The 11,166-nt window shown below is 41.2% G+C and overlaps 1 protein-coding gene across 1 annotated transcript in view; it reads right to left on the bottom strand.

The window, feature by feature from the left end:
• The window catches only part of WIPF1 (WAS/WASL interacting protein family member 1), a 98,892-nt gene that overhangs the window by 23,403 nt on the left and 64,323 nt on the right, over positions 1-11,166 (bottom strand). The window contains exon 2 of the mRNA XM_019653700.1: positions 4,081-4,169. The gene's annotated coding sequence lies outside the window, so the exon portion shown is untranslated. The remainder of the gene's footprint in view (positions 1-4,080; positions 4,170-11,166) is intronic.

The raw sequence follows: 11,166 nt of genomic DNA, 5'->3' as shown, positions 1-11,166 counted from the left end.
ACACTTAGTAGGGACAGCCAGAGTACTGGAAGCTTATTATTAAGGTTCTTGGTGATAGGTTGTAAATTCTCTAAAAGTTTTAGATCTGATATAATTTTTTAAAAAGACCCGGACATATGGGAGCAGATGCAGCACTAAATTACATTCATTTTTAATGCAGGAAGAGTCAGTTCCTGATAAACGTCTCTGAAAATTCAGACCATTGTCTGGTTGTAACCAACGCAGCCAGGGTTGGATTGTTAGAAACAAGAAGGGAATTTTAAGTCTGAGAAGTTTCTGCAGGACACCACGAGGCTTAATTGTCTAGAATGTGTCCTGAAGAGCAGCTTCTCTTTCCTATCTTTTAGAATTAACCTGGTACAATGGGAAAATTGTCTCTAGCAAAAAGGGTCAGCTGTATTATTGTTTTAATGTAAATGTTATTGGGAACAGCCATGGTCATTGGTTACATACACATTGCTTTCATGCTATAATGGAATAGTTGACTCTTAGGGAGGGCGCAGCTCACAGTGGCTCATGCGGGAATCTAACCAGCAACCTTGGTGTTAGCAACACCACGTTCTAACCAACTGAGCTAACTGGTCACCCCCAACATTATTTTTTTAATCCACCAAAGCTTTAGAAAATAATTCAGTCTGTTTACATTGCCAAAATTGGTGTTTTTTTTTAACTGAAGGGAGATTTGATGTACAATTTACATATAGTTAAATCACCCTTTAAGTGTATATAGTTCTATGAGTTTTGACAAACAGATACATTCGTGTAGCCACCACCACAGTCAAGATGTATAACATTTCCGTTACCCCCAGAAGTTCCCTCATGTCCCTTTGGCCTAAGGTGTTTCTGATTTTAATCCATTTAAAAGCTTAGCTCATAGAGATTGCAGAGTGGATAAAGGTGCTGCTTTAAGATGTTTGGGTATTTTCTATGTTTTCAGAATTCCTGGGAAAGATCCTTATTACAGAATTGGGCTCTTGTTTATTCAGGGCTATTTTTAGAGAGCCCTGCATATGGACTTGGACATAGGCATGCATCTGCTTGGAAGCTGGCTTGGTCTGGGCTGGTCCCAGGGAGAGAACCTCCAGCAGACCTGAGAGTCCTAGGCTGGATCTGATTTCAGAGGTGCCCGTGAGAACCACAGGAGGTAAACCTGGGGAAGTTTAGCTTGATACCTCATCCAGCTATTTATTATATTTAGAGGCAGTCAGAGGCACAGGGAGAACTAAGAAAAATCCTGAAGTAGGCGACACAGAATCTCCATTGTGTTCCGTTGGGAGGGCCTTGAAATAATTAAATTATAAAGTATTACTTGCTTGTGATAATAATGGTTAACATTTACATAGCTTTCACTATGGGCCAGGCACTGTTTTTAGCACTTTATGTGCATTGATTTATTTTAGTCTTCATCAGCCCTATGAGTGATTATTTTCATTCTAGAGATAAGGAAACTAAGGCACAGGGAAATTAGCTCATTTGCCCCAGTCACCCAGCTAGTAGGAGGAGGAGCTAGGATTCAAACCCTGGCAGTCTGACTTCAGAGCCTCCCCTATAACCTGCTGGAAGGGTTAATGTGGGATCTAAAATGCTTCTTCCCCCAAATGGGAAGATGTTGTTAAAGGGTACAAATTTGCATCTAGAAGATGAGACGTGCTGGAGATCTAACGTACAGCATAGTGATTACAGTCAATCATGCTGACTGTGATAACTTCAAAGTAACCAAGAGATGAGAATGTTCTCACCACAAAAAGGAAATGATAATTATGTGAGGTGATAGAGATGTTAGCTAAAGCTGTGGTGCTAATAATACTGGAACGTATAAATGAATCAACATGTTGTACACCTTCAACTTACACAAAGTTGTATGTCAATTATATCTCAATTGAAAAAAAACTAATAAATGTCTTTCTTCGTTGGCCCCCAGCACTCCCCTAAGCAAGCCTGTTAAAACGTGTTGGCAGTCAGTTCAGAAAAGCTCTTTGCCTGTATCGTTCACTTTTGCTATGGCTCTGAAACTTGTTTCTACAACTTAACAACATACCTTGGATATCTTGGAAAGAGCTTTTAAAATTACCTATTGTCTTCATTTTAAGGATGAAAACAACCTGAGGCCCAGAGAGGTTAAGTGATGTGTCCATATTGGATCTCTTAATAGTTTTGGGTCAGCCTCCTGTTCTGCCTCAAAATTTATTTTGACACCTGACCCCCTTGGGTACTAACTTCTCTCAGGTGGCAGTCTAGGGCCCTTAATTGTGCTGTCCCACCAGACGGTGTCCTGTGATGGCCATCCACCCACCTTTCCTTTTTCTCACCTCTGTATCATATTTGTCTAGGACAGCGGTTCTCAACCTTCCTAATGCCGCGACCCCTTAATACAGTTCCTCATGTTGTGGTGACCCCCAACCATCAAATTATTTTTGTTGCTACTCTATAACTGTAATTTTGCTACTGTTATGAATTGTAATGTAAATATCTTTTTGTTTTCTGATGGTCTTAGGCGACCCCTGTGAAAGGGTCGTTTGACCCCCAAAGGGGTCACGACCCACAGGTTGAGAACCACTGCTCTAGGATCTTGCTTTTATTTTAGTCAGGTAATAATGAATAGAAATAAGTTGATGGGATAAACCAGGGTTTCCCAAACTTCAACATTCTGGTACAATTTCTATGATTTTTGGCCATTTTCTCATGCTACCTGGATTATTACTTATTTAATATTTTTCATTAAGTCTATTCTCTATATTATTTACTATACTATTTTTCACTGAAGATTTTCTTTTAAATTAACTCACTATTAAACCCTGGGTGTGCTAGTTATAATTGTAAAACATGCATTAAAATAAACACATGAGCATTAAAATAAAAAATTAAGGCATGTACGACCCACTTGTGGTATGTAACCTGCATTTTAGGGTAATATAAGCTAATCCTGCTATGTTAGTCAGATCAGAGCTTTTCAAACTTACCTAAGGGCCAATTTTTAAGAAAAAATTTCCAGTCTATCATGGACTGATACTTTTGTAAAATAACAATGAATTATTAGAAAAATGAATCAGTAAAAGAAAGCATACAAAATACAACCTTAAAACAACAGACATAACACTGCTCTCAAATTGCCCTAAGAATTACTAAATGCATTCTCTCAGTTTCTGTGCTTTTCTCCTTGGGGGCTCTAACTAGCAGCTGGAGGACCACACCTTACATAGCAATGAGCTAATTAATGTTCTGTTCTTCCAACTAGGTTCCAGCCTTAGATGGGCTATATAAATGTGTCCCATGGAAGACTGGGCAAGAGACTTTTCCTCTCTGAGCCTCAGTGTCTCTTAGGGTCCATCACTGGGAGGGTCCTTACCGGAGAAGGCTTCACATCCTGGGGGAGGCTTTTGAAATGGGACATGTTTGGGAACCTCTCCCTATCACCACGTGGAGGGCTGCCAGCTTCCTGGAAGAGGGGACACCAACTTCTGAGGACAGGTCTAGCAAAGACCAAAATGAGCCCAGACAAGAGGTTCCTCTGGAAAGTGGGCATCTAATTGTAAGGATAGATTTAAAGGGGGATGTGAGTGTGTGGGGGTGGATCTGGGTAGTGGTGGTGGTGGTGGGGGTGATAGTTGTCAAAAACAGAGGGGTAGAAAGAGGAGAAAGGCAGAGAAAAAGAAAGGAGTGAATCCGGAGGACACTTGAATGGATATATTTGCAGATAGAGACCTGGGGTTTTGGACTGTTCTGCCGGGAAGTTAAAGGCTGGATGTTGAGGCCATTTGAATGGAAACAGTGCATACCGGGCAGAACTGCTCCTGCGAACTGTCTTGGGCCAGCGTGAGGGAATGAACAGGACACTTCCCTTGATGGAACTAACCCATGTTCCACACATGTACCATACGCATTGCATGAGACCTCGGATGACAAAACCCTTCATGTTGTGCTCCCTACCGCTCAGGGTCTGGCTTCCTCCGACACCTGGAAAGCTTGTCATATCATATTTAAGCCAGAGTGCAAATGCACTGAAAACAAATGCATGTGTGCCAGGCTCGACTTCATTTGGCTGCTTCATGCATGGATCACGGATGGTCAGGAGCCACTCACCAAAGCCAAGGTGGGCGGCGGTGGGGGTGCTGGAGGGGGCGGGACAGGCATCTTGGACAGTCACGCTTTTACCAGTCTTGCTGATAAATCTGTGAAAACAAAACCAAAAGAAACAAAACATGGTCATGTAGTAGACTTCTTAGTGATACTCTGCTCTACTCTCCTGAACCCTTTCTCATCAGAGTTACAGCTATTCACAGAGGCTAGCTTTTATAAGAGGTGGAATTACCTTTACAACATTGCTGACATGTGACTCTTCTGGAAGGACCCTCGTAAGGGAGGTTTTGAGCCTAAGTGCCTGAAGATATTGGAAGTAAAATCCAGCACTTCATGCTGGCTCAGTTCCACCTCCCACCAGGGCAGGTTGGGGAATGTCACATGCAAGGCCCCTGGGCCTGGGGCCTGAGTGGCTGGAAAGTTATCATGACGCTGCTAGAAATGTATCCGGGCCGAGTGATGTTCAAGTGGCTCCTCCTCACTCATTTCCATGATCGAATCCTTTCTTTCTCTCCCACTCCTGCCCACTCCGCACCCCACTGTTTTCTTTTCTGTGCAGGGTTTCCTGATGTTTGCCTGGGTCTGGGTATGCACTGTAGGGATGCAAAGATGAAAATATTTCTGCTCTTGACCTCACAGTTCTTACAGGCCTCTAGGGAAAGGAGATGGGGATAAGGTAAGGTAGGCGGGTAAAATGGGCAAGGAGGCTGGCTTCCCATCTTTGTGCTACTTGGCATTTCCTTATAGGATCCAAATGGGAAAAAAGAGGGGAGAAAAAAGAGATGAGGACTCCAACCTGTGACTCCAGGGCTGTTTACTAGAAGTATGCTTCCTTAGGAAAGCTTTCTGCATAGTGTGATTGCTCTGGGAACGGAGGGAAGGCCAGACTCTGTGGCTGGGTGGGAGAGTTGAGGGAAACCCTGGTGGGTAGCAGTGGTAAAGGGGGCAGTGGGCAAACATCAGGGGCTGAAGAAACAGTGGTGAGGGAGTGTGCTGGGCGTTACACCAGCCACAAACCCCATTTGCCTTTCCCCCCAGTCCTCGGAGTCCCAGCCCTGGCAGTGCCTCACCCCCTTTCTCACCCTAAGTAATCCCAACTTCTCCCACCCAGTCCTTGCTGCTGCTCCAAGTGTGGTCCCCGATCAGCAGCATGGGCATCACCCAGAGCTGTGAGAAACGTCAAACCTCAGCTTAACAAGATCCCTAGGTAATTCATAGGCACTAAAATCTGAGAAGCCTGGTTGTAGAATTTGAGCCTTAAACAAGTGGACAGCTTGGGACACTGACCACTTGAGTAACTGTTTCTACGGAACACGTGTCCGGAGTTTCAAACAGCAGTATTATCTTTCTTTTATTCTCAAGGGTCCCTTAATCGCAGAAAACAACTTCTTAGGATTTAAATTTAGTTCAACCACTAAATGTTAATGTGGAAAACTTAACAACTTGAAACAAACACGTTCTATTAAAGTGGCTTGCTTTCTGTGAACAGAAATGGAGTGGAAAAGCTAAAAGGTCCTAGCTGGACTTGTCAAAGCTGCTGGAAGACAGGAATAAAGACAGATTGAACTAGTTCTGTTCAAAGCGGGTAATCTAGAAAATAAAATTTAAAAAACTCCACAGCAGCAGCAGCAGCTCGCATTCATTGACAGTCATTTGGCCCCAGGGCGCGTTCCTTGCATTGTCTCTTACTTTTACAGACATTGCAACCTAGCTCGATTCTGTTGCTTTTAACGCTGAGACTCAAAATTAAATAACTCACTAAAAGACCCACATAATTCATTCCAATTAAGTCCTTTTGATCCCTGCTTTTCAGGTAAGCATTTTTGGGCAAATAAAGGGCTAACGAGTGCTACCGCTCACCTGTAAACTAAGCCAGAATCTGTTTTTCAGTAATAGGCTATTTCAGATGAGGATTCTTTGAAAATGTGTTCCTTAACTTGGTTTTCTGCATGACGCCAATTAGTCACCCGTGCGGCCAAGTGGGCAGGGTAAGCTGGGTTGTGTGCCTATCTTAGGAGGTCTGTAAACGGGGTTCTCCAGCTGCAGAAGGCACCATTGGAGCCACAGATTTAGATGTGTCCTAGGACCAGGAGGAAGGACAGGGATCTGAAACTGGATTCAGGTCCAACTAACTGTGAAAGATGCTGTAGCCAAAGCAATAGTATTAACAGAGCTGGAGAAAGTGGCTCAGCAAAGAGGTGGTGTGGCTGAGACCGCCCAGAGGGCCTGAGAGATGAACTTCGTGGAGTAGATCATCCACGTGCGTGGTGGATGAAACACCCCTCAACATTCAAATTTATTGTGTCGGATCCCATGTTCACCAACTAACCTGTCATCCTAATACTGAGGAAGGAGTGGATTCTGGTCAACCACTAGGAACCCCTTATGGATTTGAGTCTCAAGTCAGTCTCTGGTTGCAAAGATCAAACTGAGTTTCTGTCCTGTACATCTTAGAGGCCAGACTGTGGTATAGGGACCCTTTCAGGGGACTGCCACCTCTTTAATCTAATTATTCTAGAATTTTCTGTGCACTACACCTACTTATAAATAAACCTCTGGACCACGGAAGCGCAGCCTTGCCCTCCTGGCCACTTCAGATAAACAACCTCAGATAAACCAAGGTAAGTGCTTTCAGCTTTCCAAGGGTGATACGGACCTAAGTACATTGAAAAACACGGGGATTTAGGGGTGCTAACACCCATGCAGTTGAGAATACGAATGTAACTTTTGACTCCCCCAAAACTTAACTACTAATAGCCCACCATTGACTGGAAGCGTTACTGATAACATAAACAGTCAATTAACACATTTTTTGTATATTATATGCATCTCAATAGAATTATAGTTTATTCTATTATAGAATTATAATAATAGAATAGTTTCCTTGGTAATCCTCTGTATTTTGTTTTACGCGTTTAACAACCGTCCAAGAAGGAGTCCTTTGGGCTTTACCAGACACTAGTGTGGTCTATGGAATGAAAAAGGTTACAATCCCCATGAGAACATATGACCTGGATCAGGCAAATATGATTTTGAATCTTTGCTCTGCTACCTAATAACCTGGGATAAAAATCTTACCTCTCTGAGCCTCCCTTTCTCATCTTCAGTGGGGGTTGCTGGGAGGATGAAATGAAATGGTGCCTATGTCAAGTTCTTAGCATGGCTGGTAGAGAAAGCAATCAATAGGTGGGTCTAGGTCTGTATTCCTTGAGGGTGAGTGAGCACGTGTCCTGCTGGTGTGAGTGCTGCTCGAGCGAGCACCTGGCAGAGGAGGGACTGAGCTGGCCATTGAGCTGAGGCCCTTGCTTTGCCCAGCGTCCTTTGTGGGTAGAGCTGCACAGGGTGGGAATGAGGCAGCCTGAAGACTTGGCCTCGCTGCACGTGGTTCCTCCCTTGGGAGATGGGAGCATGGCAGGGTTTGCATCAGAATCAGCTGTGTGCTTTTTGAGACCGCTGTGTCCTGCCCCGCACCCTAAAGCTGGAGGGTCACTGACTTACCCATTTGCTGACCCTTGTCCTCCCACCCCACCCCAGGCACTGAACTTTTATGAACATGTACTTTTGAGAACTAACTTATTTTAAAGAATCATTTTGTTATTGAAACAATTTTCATCATAGGGAGAAAAGCCAGACTTTTCTAAAATGGTCACCTTGTGTGTTGAATTTCACGTGCACAAAGAAAACCACAGGGATGGAAAAAAAGCTTTTCTGTTTTCATGCGCAGTGTAGTGAGTCGAATTGTGTCCCTCCCAAATTCATATGTTGAAGCCTCAACTTCTAGTACCTCAGAACGTGACTATATTTGGAGACAGGGCCTTTAGAGAGGTGATTAGGTTAAAATGAGATGGTGGGCCCTCATCCAATAGGACCTCAAATATCTCTGAATTGTCATACATTAAAGATATAGGAAAATCAGCCGGAACCCTAGAGTATGTGATTGCCAAAGTTTTATTTAATAATTAAATAAGTCATTCAAAAAACATCAAATTTTAGGTGAAAATCTATTGCGGTAAGGGATCCACTAATAAACCCTTTATAAAGGGATTGGCTCTCTGGTATGAGAGAACAGAGCAGGGTATTTTGCATAAATGACTTTAAAAATTCATTCGTTGGTTCTTCTTTGTGGCCTACACACACACACACACACACACACACACACACACACACACACTATACATCAATATTTAGAAATCCTGGAATTTCCTAGTTCTGTGTGAAAAACAAGTGTCTTTAGTAGTTTTATTATAATGCCATTAGGTCAACATCTAGATTAACGTTCACATTAGACAGCATCACACACTGATCCTAAACCAACCAGGGCATCCTGTGACCCAGAGTCATTTGCTAAATATGTAATATTGATTACATGGGACACTTGTGAGAAAGACTGAATTGCTCCGCATGCTCCCCACCCTATAGCGGACATGTATCTTCCAAAGGCATGGCCAACTAGAGGCTCAACCACAGTCCGCAGTTCAGTTCAGACTCACCCTAGGAAACTTACGGTTTCTTCTTCAATATGCTCATCTAAGAAAGCAGAATTATCTCTGTAAAATGATCCACCTCCTTAGGATCAAAAGAATGGGCTAGTTATTTAAATAAACTGTTTCTTAATTTCTCATAGCCAACTTTAGATTCATTCTAGAGCATGCCATGTGAGGCTCCCACTACAGAATGACACGAAGAGGGGAGCAATTTTCAACACTGTCCAATGAAAACATCTGAGAATCCTCAGAAGGCCACATCTAGTCCTGAATGTGTGTGTGGGCGGGGAGTGAATCAGCCAAGTTTTATTAGAGATGGTAAAAAGCAGGTTTATCCAGTTATGTTTTATTACCATTTTGGACTATTAAAAAATACCAGGGTGCCAAAAACAATGTACACACATGACTTGTATTCATCTTTTGTTATCAGTATATATTGAGTATTACAATTTTAATAGTTTTTCCTTTCTTAAAATGTGTATACATTTTTATGGCACCCTTAATATAAAGCATTTTGCTATATAAAGCTTGCCAAAAGTCACCCTTAAATACAACCCTACCTAAAATAAATGGGAGAAAAGTAAACTTTGTTTTCAAAAAGGTTGAATCAATAGAGGAGTATTTTATTCACCCTGTATGGGGGGATTGGGTGGGGTTGGCTATAATAGAAATAATACAACTGAATGGATACAAAGGTCCAACAGCTCTCTTGCCCTCATTACTTTTTATACTGTAACATTTTTATTTACATTCATTTATATTTTACTTTATATATAACATTCTTAAATTATTTTTATGTATGTATTTCTCATGTGCTGTTTGCTTCTTCAGGTTGAGTTTTTTTTTGAGATTTTTTTTCTGCTTCCAAAAGTAACATCTATTCATTTAGAAAACAATAGACAACACAGAAATATACAAAGATGAAAATAAAACACAGCAGTTGCATTTAACCACTAAAGGAAAAATTTGATAGTAATTAAATTTTAGGTGAAAAGGGTTGGGGTTAATAATAGCCAGATAATTCTTGTTAGCATTTTGATGTACATCCTTCTAGCTTATAAAATACACAGACAGACAGCCAGATAGACACACACACACACACACACACACACACACATACACACACACGAATTGTTTAACCAATAAATACAGAAGGAAATTTATAATACATATAACTCAACAGTGTTTTAATAAGAAAAGGCTCTTCAATTCATATTGAGTTATTAAAACCATAAAAAAAGATTACAAAGACATTCATTATAAAGGCAACGAATCCACTCCAAGTTATACTGCAAAAATAAAGTCATTTAGCAAACTCAAATTGCTGCTAAAATCCTGAATTTTAAAAAGCCCATAGTTTGGGGATTCCTGCTCAATTAATTACTCTTGATTCTAGAGGCTCCTTCATGATGCAAACTTAGTGGGATGTGTTTAAGATCTGAAAACCATTAGAACTAATTAAGATGAACGTGGCTTTGTTCTTCAACTTCCTGTAAAAATGCTCAACAGGAAAATTGATGCTCACAGCAAACCACAGCCATCCTGTTTCTTTAGCACGGTCTTTTCACAGCTGCAGTTGCCTATAGTTTCTATTTATGATACCAGTCACAATGCAACATCTCTGTGCTGCCACGCCTCACCCCAACCTCAAACCAACTTCTAAAAATTTTAGAAAATTTAATATCTTTGCATAAAGTTTGTTTCTATTATTGTTACTCTTCCTCTTCTCAGGTTCAAGCTCAGAGAGCTGCAGGCAATGAGGCAATCAACACAAGAAAAAGACAGCAAAGGCGCTCAACCAAAGAGGAAGCAAAGGGCAGAGAAGACAAACAAACGTTCCTTTATAATAAGCAAAGCGACAGCCTCACCTAGTTAGTTATCATTGTTATTCTCAATCTGCACTGAATGTGGAACACATGCTTTCTGGAATCCTTCATTTCTCAAAATGTACTTGCTACCTTTTTGGTTGAACATCATTTAGCCTAAGTTAATTCTGCTTATAGGCTGTCTTCTCAATGGTAAGGATTTGTGTCTTAGCTGTACTTGGAGGATACTTGGCTATTTTAGAAATACTTCTTTTAGAGTTTATTTAGATGAAGAGTTGATTAATTTTGGGGGGATGGGAAAGCCATTTTTCAGAGACCTTTTGAAACATCTACAATGTATTATGATTAGTACTCTACCAACTCACAATTTCATTCTAAGAGTAACTGCTGAGGAAACGAAGGTTGAAATGAAGTAAAATTATTTTCTTAATTCACTGTCATATATATTTAATTTTAAAACTAATGCAAATTTATAGACATCAAACCTTTTTAAAAGTGAGAAAATGAAGGTAAGTTAAATGACACATCTACCTGTCATTTAACTGGGGGAAAGGGAAGGGAAGGGAAACCCTTTTCTACTTTATCCACATAACTAAAATGTATTGATTTTCCTCCCACTACTTCCCATCTCTTTCAAGAATTCTGTTTAAGGGGCTCAAATATCAAAGCTAAAGTTTTTCTAAATCCTCAGCACCACATTTACTTTTACCAGAGGTTTAAGATATACTCCTGGTCCCCACTACACACACACACACACACACACACACACACACACACAC

This window comes from Hipposideros armiger, unplaced genomic scaffold, assembly GCF_001890085.2.
Source record: "Hipposideros armiger isolate ML-2016 unplaced genomic scaffold, ASM189008v1 scaffold_205, whole genome shotgun sequence".
Taxonomy (NCBI): Eukaryota; Metazoa; Chordata; class Mammalia; order Chiroptera; family Hipposideridae; genus Hipposideros; species Hipposideros armiger.
Note: the sequence above shows the minus strand (reverse complement) of the source record. Positions and strands in the feature narration are given on the sequence as shown.